The 10,665-nt window shown below is 43.6% G+C and overlaps 1 non-coding gene across 1 annotated transcript; it reads left to right on the forward strand.

The window, feature by feature from the left end:
- Positions 1-9,205: 9,205 nt before the first annotated feature.
- LOC111590782 (U2 spliceosomal RNA) lies at positions 9,206-9,402 on the forward strand. Its single transcript, XR_004855814.1, has one exon. It is a non-coding gene; the product is annotated as a U2 spliceosomal RNA (small nuclear RNA).
- The last annotated feature ends 1,263 nt before the right edge of the window (positions 9,403-10,665 follow it).

Genomic DNA, 10,665 nt, shown 5'->3' on the forward strand with positions numbered 1-10,665 from the left:
AAACTTACGATGTGTATGCACTCATTCTTATTATTTTGGTACACACTCTTTCTGTCAAAGATTACTGAGTATAACTAACCACCTTCTCTATTGACAGAAATTTCAAAACAAACTACTCTCACAAATCTTGTAGGGTTGTCATCAATCACCAAAAAGGGGGAGATTGAAAGCATCTAGGCCCCTGGTTGGTTTTAGTGATTAATGACAACGTAATGTTATATGTGACTAACGTATGTTTTGCAGAGACAAATGGTAAGTTAGGTCGCATTACAGGTAGAAGTACTACAACGGTGAAAACAATCCCAGAGATAAGAACTCGAAGCGACGGCTAAAACGACGAAACAAAAGGTGAAGGACTACGTAGTCCGAGTGTCAAGGAGTTGTGGACACTCATAATTCAGTTAGGTCTTTTATTCTGTTTTAGCCATACTATAAAGAGGGGTTGTCGATGAGTAGTTTGCCCAAGAGAGTTATAGTGTAGTGTTGTTGCATATTCACACTCACATATAGTGCTAGGTGACACTCTAGAACATACACTCAAGTTAGAACAAAAACCGATTTGAAAAACAGCACAAAACAGAAAATAGGGTTTCTGGCCTTGGGGCACCGGACTGTCCGGTGCGCCCCTTGCCAGGTGGGGCCAAGCTGGCCCAGGGGAATGATTTCCCCACGCAGAAACCTGAGAGCGCAAGGTTCCCGAGTGGAATTTTAGTGGCGCACCGGATAGTGCACCGGACTGTCCGGTGTGCACCGGACAGTGACTGTTCACTGTCCGGTGTGCCACCTGCCCAACGGCTAGCTGTTAGAACTAGCCGTTGGAGTCGACCGTTGGCGCACCGGTGGCGCACCGGACTGTCCGGTGCGCCCATGCGCAGAACAATGCTTGTAACGACTAGTTGGTGGGTGAGGGCTATTTATACCCCCTCCACCCACCATATTCATTGTCTTGCTGCCCACATTAATTCCAGCACATTGGTAGAGCATTGCAAGCACCAAAAGCCTAGTGAGGAGATTAGAGAATCTTAATCCCGCAATTGGTCCTCATTAGCGCTAGCGAGAGCCACCTAGAGCACACACCACTTGCATTAGGCTTCTCTTGGTCAAGCGAAAGTCTACGACTTGTTACTCTTGGTGATCGGCATCACCTAGACGGCTTGGTGGCGTTGGGAGCTCGGTGATCACCGTGGAGATCTTGTTGGTGACCCGACTCAAGTTTGTAAGCGGTCGTGAGGGATCCACCGCGCCGAAGTGGCAAAGGATCATCTCATAGTGAGTACTTGGTTCTTGCGAGGACCAAGGGGGAGCGATACCCTTCCGCAGGTGCTCCAACGAGGACTAGTGGAGAGTGTCGACTCTTCGATACCTCGGGAAAAATTGGAGGAGTCTTCTAAACCTTGCTTTACATTCCGCACTTAATTAAAGCATTTTACATTGTGTATTTGTTTAGCAAGTATTTGAAGCATTGTCTTAGCATTGTTGTATTTTTAGTATTACTATCTTAGTGCTAGTTGTTGGGGTGAAGTTGGGCTCTTGCTTAGCTCTTATTTAGGTTTTAATTAGTGTTGATTTTTAGAAAAAACCAATTCACCCCCCCTCTTGTGCATCGTGATCCTTTCACATGTCAAGGTAAAAAGGAGTGATCAAGGGCACAACTTGCTTGGGACTCAAGATTCCAGGTACGAGGACGATCTTCAGATTGTCGTGACCTCTCTGCTATTCGTAGCAATACAAACAAACATGATATAGGCAAAATTAACATCACATCAAACATAAACATGAACTACATAATAATATTCTACAACATGCTACGAGATCGTAGGTTCGAGAATTACTAAAATCGGAGTTACGAGTAAAAGGATATGGTTTTTGGGAAGATTTTAGTGATTAAGTAATTAAAACTGGGCCTTAGATTGGTTTTATAGATCATGTGATATATACATTAAGGATAATCTTTAATTATAAGCCATATCTTGGTTAAAGATCATCTTTTATTCACATTATAAACATGTTACTTTAATTAGATGGATTAACCTACTATAGATAGGATAAATAAGTATCTAATTATAAACCATGTGGTATGTCTAATTAGTGTGTGTTAATGCAAGTAAATATTTATATGAAACTAATGCAACTTGAACGGGTCAATTCGGAGCTAAAATGGACAAGTTATGATTTTCGGAAGGTTTAAGTGTGGGGGTACAAAAGAAATTAAGCGCATAATTTTATCCAAGGTTTCATGACAAAATAAAGTAACTAGATGATAAAGCATATTAATATGAGATTAATACAACTAGAATGGATCAATTTGGAGTTAAAATGAATTAAATATGAATTAAACAAGTTTCTGGGTTTATTTTTATACTAAAAAACCATTTCTATATTAATTCTGAATTTCTTAAGGATTCTGGACTGGGGACACTATTTTCCGAGAGTATACGGTCTAAACTGCAAAGATCAGGGCTCAGATGTAATGTTCTTTTAAATAGGGTGGATTGCGGGTTGCTTTCAGAAAAAGACAAGGACTTATCTGCAAAACGATACTGCTGAAGGGGTATGAAATGATTTCGGCTGTTAGATTCAAAAGCAAGGGCTCTGATTAGATCGTCCCACACATGAGTTGGTATTCGATCAAGATCCCCTGATCAATGATCCACAGCTGACATTAACCCACGTGGGGAGCACACTTACACACTTGTTGGATCAACATCACACGGTCCCTATCCACCGAGCGAAGGGGTACGCGGTCCTCTCATCATGTCCGCACGTGGGCCGATCAACGGCCATCATGGCACCACCGCCCACTAGCCGCAGTTGTTGCGGCGCTTGCACAGCCCGCGGCAGCGGCCATGGTCGGTATCCTCTGATCCCTCGCGCGACCATTCTAGCGCGAGTATATATCTCAGTTCCAATTCAAGCAGGTAACGTGGGGCAGATAGGGTCAGCATACCGGACGCTCGGTGGCCACCGAGCGCGGGGATGGCCAGCAACACCTTGGTCGAGGCATCCAACTCCGACGAGATTTGCTTGGCTGCTGCTCACGCGCACACCCACCAGACGAATCCTCGGACATCCTCCTCGCACAACCGTGAAGCACCGCGTCCGCATCACGGGTAGAGAAACGGTATGGAGGGGATCCCAGGCGCAACGGCGCACAATCTCACTTCGCTCTCCTTCATCGCTGATAGTGAGGCTGGGCTTTCTTGTTGCGTATGCCTATCTAAGGAGGTGAGGCGATAGTCGAAGGGGGTCATGGGGTCGCGTTATATACTCCAAATCGGAGGTCCGAGCTGAACAATACGTGGTATGCGCAGGCTCGACGGATTTTTTTTCTCCCGGTTGTTACGACTCGTGCTCAACAACCAGAGGAGGGAGACAATCCTGACGGGTTGTCCCCACAGCGTCAGCGGATTAGGTGCCAGAGCGTCTAACACCCGTGGGTATGAGCAGTGGACCCCGCATGATGGTGTTTGAAGGAGGTCGCAGACCGAGAAACTGCCCGGTGGGGCCCACACGTCGGCGCAAATTGGCTGATGGGCCAGCACACTTGGGGATCCTGGGCCAGAAGGTAGAATTGGCCCGCGAGATAGTGTCGTTTCTTCTTTTTTGTTTAAATTTCTTCTTTTATATATATATATATATATATATACTGTATTTATATATTACACCTGAGAATGCACCCAGGCCGAAACTACGCGCCAGGTCCGAGCCAACCGTCCCACCTAGGCCGTTTTTGTCCCTCCCGCACGTCTTTGTCCCTCCCACACGCTCCCGACAGAACCTTTTCACTTTCCCGCCCACGCCCCTCTTTCTCCGCGAACGGCTCAACCTCTTCACATAAGTTGCAATCACACCAGACCAGCAGTTGCAATTACACCAGACAGCAGTTGCAATCACACCAGACAGCAGTTGCAATCATTGTTTGTTTTAACAGATTTTTGGACATAGTTATATAGAAGTTGCAATCACACCAGACCAGCAGTTGCAATTACACCAGACAGCAGTTGCAATCATTGTTTGTTTAACAGATTTTTGGACATAGTTATATAGAAGTTGCAATCGCACCAGACTAGCAGTTGCAATTACACCAGACCAGCAGTTGCAATCATTGTTTGTTTAACAGATTTTTGGGCATAGTTATATAGAAGTTGCAATCGCACCAGACTAGCAATTGCAATTACACCAGACCAGCAGTTGCAATCATTGTTTGTTTAACAGATTTTTGGACATAGTTATATAGAAGTTGCAATCACACCACACCAGCAGTTGCAATTACAACACATCAGCAGTTGCAATCATTTTGTTTACATTTTTTAACAGATATTTGGGTAGAATTATACAGCAGTTGCAATCACACCTAATGCGGGGGACAGGGAGGCGCGCGACGGCACGGGGACAGGGAGGCGCTCGGCGGTGCGGGGACAGGGAGGCGCTCGGCGACGGTGGGGAGAGGGTGGCGCTCGGCGGCGGTGGGGGAGAGGGTGGCGCGGGGACACGGAGGCACGCGGCGGCGGGGAGCAGGGAGGCGCGCGTACAGGAGGGCCGAGGACGTGCTCAGGGTGTTATTGCAGGTGGGTGCATTCAATGTAGAGAATGCACCCAGGTGCATTTTAGTGCCGCCGTGTATATATATATATATATATATTCTTTTCTAGTTCCAAACTGAATTTAAATAAAGTTTTAATCCCAAACTCAATTATAATGCATAATAAAAAAGGATACCAGCATGAGGCTCGGATGATATCTATTTTAGATGTTTATTATTTCCTTTATTTAAGGAAATGCTTCAAATTAGTGATGCACACACATAAACATTCTTTAAAAAAATAAAATTACTCTCTTGATGTATGACCTAATTAAACTATAATTCAATTAATCAATCATTTATTACTTATTTATTTTAAAAAGATAATTCTTAATGTATAATCTTTATTAAAAGGTATTTTAAAAACCCAACGGTCGGCTGACATGGCACGCACTGTACAATGAACAGTGCAGTGTCCGGTGCGCACCAGACTGTCCGGTGTGCCCGTCGACAGAGAACACAGCCAACGGCTAGAATAGTGGTTGTGGCTATAAATACCCCCCAACCACCACCATTCAAATCATCTAAGCTTTCCATTCTCTACACTAAATACAGGAGCAAAGAATACATTCCAAAGACACATTCAAATCCTCTAATCCTCTCCAAGTGCCATAATCAAGTCAAGTGATCAAAAGTGTTTAGTGACTTGAGATAGGGTGATTTGTGTTTCATTTGTTGCTCTTGTTGCTTGGTTGCTTTCTTCATCTCTCTCTAAACTTCCTAAGTGATTTGTAAAGCTAGCAAGAGACACCTAAGTATGTGGTGATCCTTGTGGGGTCTTTGTGACCCGTGAGATTAACAAGAAGCACTCAACGGGTCTAGGTGACCGGTTGAGAGAGGGAAAGGGTTGAAATAAACCCAGCCTTTGTGGCCTCCTCAACTGGGAGTAGGTTCATTGGAACCAAACCTCGGAAAACAAATCGTCGTGTTCATTTGTGTTGATCTTCACCATTCGATTTGTTTCTTCCCTCTCCCCTCTATCTAAAAGTTCTCTTGCTCACATTGTCTTCAGTTAGCTCCCAAAGTTATCCACATTGGTCGAGCAACTCATAGCAAGAAGAACTCTCTTGCGCACTCCATATTCATTATTATTTGTTTCTAACCCTAACCCCTGGTAAATTGCGTGTTCAAAGTTTATAATTTTCAGGTTTCCCCTATTCACCCCCTCTAGGTGACTTTCACAAAAGGAGTAAAAGAAAGTTGGCACAAAAAGAAACAAGTTGGTCTTAAATGGGTAGCAACGGATGGTCCAATGCCACCCACCGGACAGTACGGGGTGCATCAAACCGTCTGGTAACCGTCCGGCCATATAGGCCACTCTCGGGCTTGGCCAGATTTCATCGACTAAAAATAACCGGAGAGTCCACGCAAAGCGCTGGACAGTCCGATGTGAAGACAACCAACGACTATTTGCCACATCAGCAGCAACCAACGGTCAGATGGTGCACCAGATAGTTCTATGCCCATCTAAAACGGAAAGTGACCAATCGGAAATCTATTGGTCGTAGCACTGTGTAGTGTTCGGTACGCCACCGAACAGTCCAGTGCACCCGCAGATAGGTAAGGTTGGGAGCTTCCAAATGAAGCTCCAACGGCTCCTAGGTCCCTTGGGGCTATAAAAATACATCCTAGGCATATGGAGCTGTTTCCCAAGCATACTTTGAGAACACTACAACTCCATAACTCCGCGTCCACGCTTTTGATTTGTTGGAGAGAGATTTGAGCGCGTTCTTGAGTTGTGACTCTTTCGTTTTGATTTGTGCGCTCTCTTCTTTGCTTGTGTGCGTGTTGTTGTTGCATTGTGCTCTTGTGTGCGTATCTACTCCTCTCCTTAATCTGGATTTGATTGTAATCATTTGTGTAAGGCTTGAGGGACTCCAATCTATGGAGATTCCTCACAAAGGGATATTGATATAAGGAAGACAATTGTGGCACTCAAGTTTGATCTTTGGATCACTTGAGAGGGGTTGAGTGCAACCCTTGACCAAAGGAGGTCACCACATCGTGAAGTAAGCACTGGTTGAACCACGGTAAAAATCGTTGTGTCCCTTGTCCATTTTACTTATTGCGACTGTTGTCTTCTTGAGCTATCATACTCACTTGCAATATTGCTCCTAACTTTAATACTCATCTTAAAGGAGCAATCAAGTGAAGAGTTCTCCTTCCTTTCTTTTTCTCGTCCTAACTTGGTTTTAGTTCTCACTAACACTTTGTATTAGGGGTGGGCACTTTTTACCATAAACCAAAAATCAAACCGAACCAAATCAAAATTTTAGTTTTTTTGGTAGTTCGATTCAGTTTTTTTTGTATCTAAGAAGTTCGATTTTCAGTACCGTATTCGGTTTTCACCGTATACCGAACCGAAATACCAAAAAATCGAATACCAAACTTTATCAATTCTAAAATTTGACTATTCGATTATGTGAACTAAATGTGTGATGCAATTAAATTGTTATTCACATATTGTATGTGATGTATGATGTATCTCTAAATATTTGTATATATATAATTTTTATTTTTTAAAATTATATGTAATCTATCATATCAACTTGTTGTATGTGTTGTCTTGAGTATAAGTTTGGTATTCAGTTTCTACCGAAAAACTGAAGTAAAAAATCGAAACCGAACTTCTCGGATTTTCATTTTCTAGAAAATCGATCAGTTTCTAAAGTTCGGACAACCAAAGTTTTAAAACCAAAAAATAGAACCGAAGTTTCAAAAAAAAAGAATGCATAGCCCTACTTTGTATAAACCAACTTGGTGTTGTTTAGAGTTAATTTCGCAAGATCACCTATTCACTCCCCCTCTAGGTGCTCTCAATCGCTTCCTCGCTCCTGTCCCCTAAGAGCGATGAAGATTGAGCGGAGGAGGTAGTGGGCCAGGGGTCTATGAAGAGGTGGTCACATTCGCGGGGACCTGGTGCACGAGGAGCAGGTGGTGCGAGAGTTGGGCAACGACCGTTACCTCCGCGTCCGCCTCCAACCACGTCGCTCCCACATCCAGCGAGCCCCAGAGGAAGCCATGGAGTGGATGGTTGTGCGACACCAGGATTGAAACAAGGGCACAAAGGTAAGCACATCTATTAGTATTGAATCTATAACACTATCTAAGATGACTGGCTTTGGCAAGGTCGGGGAAAGAATAGGGCAGTATGAGGGGCAGCCTGCAGCAACGAAGGTGGATATTGTTGAGGAATCCAAGATATATTTTCCCCTAAAAACCTGGACAAACCTAGGAGCAACTATATGATGTATATAAGCAAGATATAAGCACCAAATTTTGCATCAACTATAAAACAGATTTGTGTAATTTGTGAGCTCCAACGCGATTCGACCTCTCACCTTACGACAGAGGTGGCCCAGGGCATGCCCCATATAGATTGGTATTCATCTGATTGTCCCACCTCTTTTCCACAGTAGAAATTACTTTATCTATTAATCTCTATGTCTTCCAAAGCTTCCTTGATGCTCTTTTTGCATGGTCCATGGCAGCCCGCATTTCAGCCATTGTTGGTCTCTAGTATTTTAGCCTGACAAGATCTGTACTATTTTTCTGGGTCGTCGTCAATTCTTAAATCCTTCCATATCCATAGATAAATCTAGTTATCTTCTTTGCTTTGGCAATGCAGCAACTAAACTCATTTATCTTCCCAATAACCTCCAGCATGAGATCCAAGTAGTGGGTAGCACAAGGTGTCCAAATAAGGTAGGAAACTTAAAATGTTATATACAATCGAATTAACATGGAAAGAATATGCATGATTTTTTCGTATTTTTTTTGTAAAGTTTGTTAGTTCATGTGCACCATATGTGCAACAAAGGCTCATGTACACATGATATGTTCCCAAATAAATTTATCTATCCAAATTAAAATTTGGTCACATTTTTTAAAGCATCAAATTCGCCGCTAATAATAAAATCGATGAATTTCTATCAAAGTCGTCACCGGATAGTTGTTGTGTGTGCGACGAATTTGATACGTCACCTTGAGCTTACAAACATCTAGAGCCAAATACATTATGATCACTTGTTGATTTGATATAAAGCCTTGTAAAATCGTGTAAAAGTTTCATGGTCACCCTTCCCGTCTCAACTGCAACAACTGAGGGAGCCTTATAGCTAAAAAACTTATCAAAATACATATACAAAATAAAATGGGAGATGCTTTTATGTGAAATTACTTGATCATATATATTGATATAGAATTGATGGCTATGATCAGCTCTCAAGATATAATCAAAGCTTTTAATGTGGTCAATCATCGTAGAGGCAAATTATTTTAATCCTTGTTGGAGTTAATCAATATACAATTATATGGCATTAGTTTTTTTATTAATTTATTATCTATGCTATATGCAAATTAGTATATGCATGTGTATATATACTATGATATTGTTCACCTTATAATATTTGATAAATTGATTGGCCCCTTCTATGTCGTAAATCTAGGTCCACCCCCAATCAAGCAATCCTACCTTAAATACATCGTTTCACGTTTTTGAGCTTGTTGGAGGTGTGAAAGTTTGTGCTTTGTGGTGCTTCAGTTTAGTCCCACCTCGGTGGCTTTCAGTGAGAGGGAGCGAAGAAGGCTTATAAAAGCACACCCCAATCAACATAACAATTCATACCTTTCTCGGCCTTTTGGCTAAGATCAAGTGTAGTATCTGTTCTTATCAGTTTAATATCTGATATGTGGGCCATGTGTCCACTTCGATATTAAATTAATTTTTTGTGGGGAAGGGTCCACTACAGTGGCTTGCCATTGGGTTCCTTATGTGTCGCTCTAGTGTTGCACTATTGCTTGAGCCTGGCGCACCCCAACCAAATCAAAAAAAATTGTTATTAATTTATCTATTTGTTATATTAGACCTACTCCATGGTTACTCTTATTTTGATTTTGTTTGTCCTTTATCTTATTTTTATGACTATTTATTTGCATACATGGTCTTGTTATTAGTTATAATTACTTTCCATTATCCACCACCTCCTTTCATTCTGTCTAGAAAACCTGGTTGTTCTTTAAACAAATTCATGGTATAAACATGTTTTCTATATAGTGAGAGCACCTAGAGGGGGGGGGGGTGAATAGGTGATCCTGTAAAACTTCAAAACTTAAGCCACAAAAACTTGTTAAGTGTTAGCACAATTATGGCCAAGTGGCTAGAGAGGAGTCAAAACACAATAACCACAAGAAATCAATCACAGAGATGACACGGTGGTTATCCCGTGGTTCGGCCAAGTACAAAACTTGCCTACTCCACGTTGTGGCGTCCCAACGGACGAGAGTTGCACTCAACTCCTCTCAAGTGATCCAATGATCAACTTGAATACCACGGTGTTCTTGCTTTTCTTTTCTCAATCCCGTTTGCGAGGAATCTCCACAACTTGGAGCCTCTCGCCCTTACAAAAGATGTTCACAGAGAATCACGGAGCAAGGGAGGGATTAGCAACTCACACACGACACAAAGATCACAGCGAATACGCACACACAAGACCCAGACTTGAGCTCAAAAGACTAGCACACTAGAACGGAGCTCAAATCACTAGAATGTCGAACAAGTGCGCGAGATTGATGTGTGAGTGATCAAGAGTGCTCAAAGAATGCTTGGTTATCTCCTCCATGCGCCTAGGGGTCCCTTTTATAGCCCCAAGGCAGCTAGGAGCCGTTGAGAGCACATCTGGAAGGCTATCCTTGCCTTCTGTCGTCGGGCGCACCGGACAGTCCGGTGCACACCGGACAGTGTCCGGTGCCCGATTCCTTTCCTTAATTGGCGAAGCCGACCGTTGCCGACCGTTGCAGATCTGGCGCACCGGACAGTCCGGTGCACACCGGACAGTCCGGTGCTTCCTTCCGACCGTTGGCACGGCCACGTGTCGCGCGCCGATCGCGCGGCCGACCGTTGGCCCGGCCGACCGTTGGCTCACCGGACAGTCCGGTGCACACCGGACAGTCCGGTGAATTTTAGCCGAAGTCGCCGGAGAAAAACCCGAGAGCGGCCTGTTCGGCCGAGGCAGCCTGGTGCACCGGACACTGTCCGGTGCACCACCAGACACTGTCCGGTGCACCACCGGACAGTCCGGTGC

This window comes from Zea mays, chromosome 1, assembly GCF_902167145.1.
Source record: "Zea mays cultivar B73 chromosome 1, Zm-B73-REFERENCE-NAM-5.0, whole genome shotgun sequence".
Classification (NCBI taxonomy): Eukaryota; Viridiplantae; Streptophyta; class Magnoliopsida; order Poales; family Poaceae; genus Zea; species Zea mays.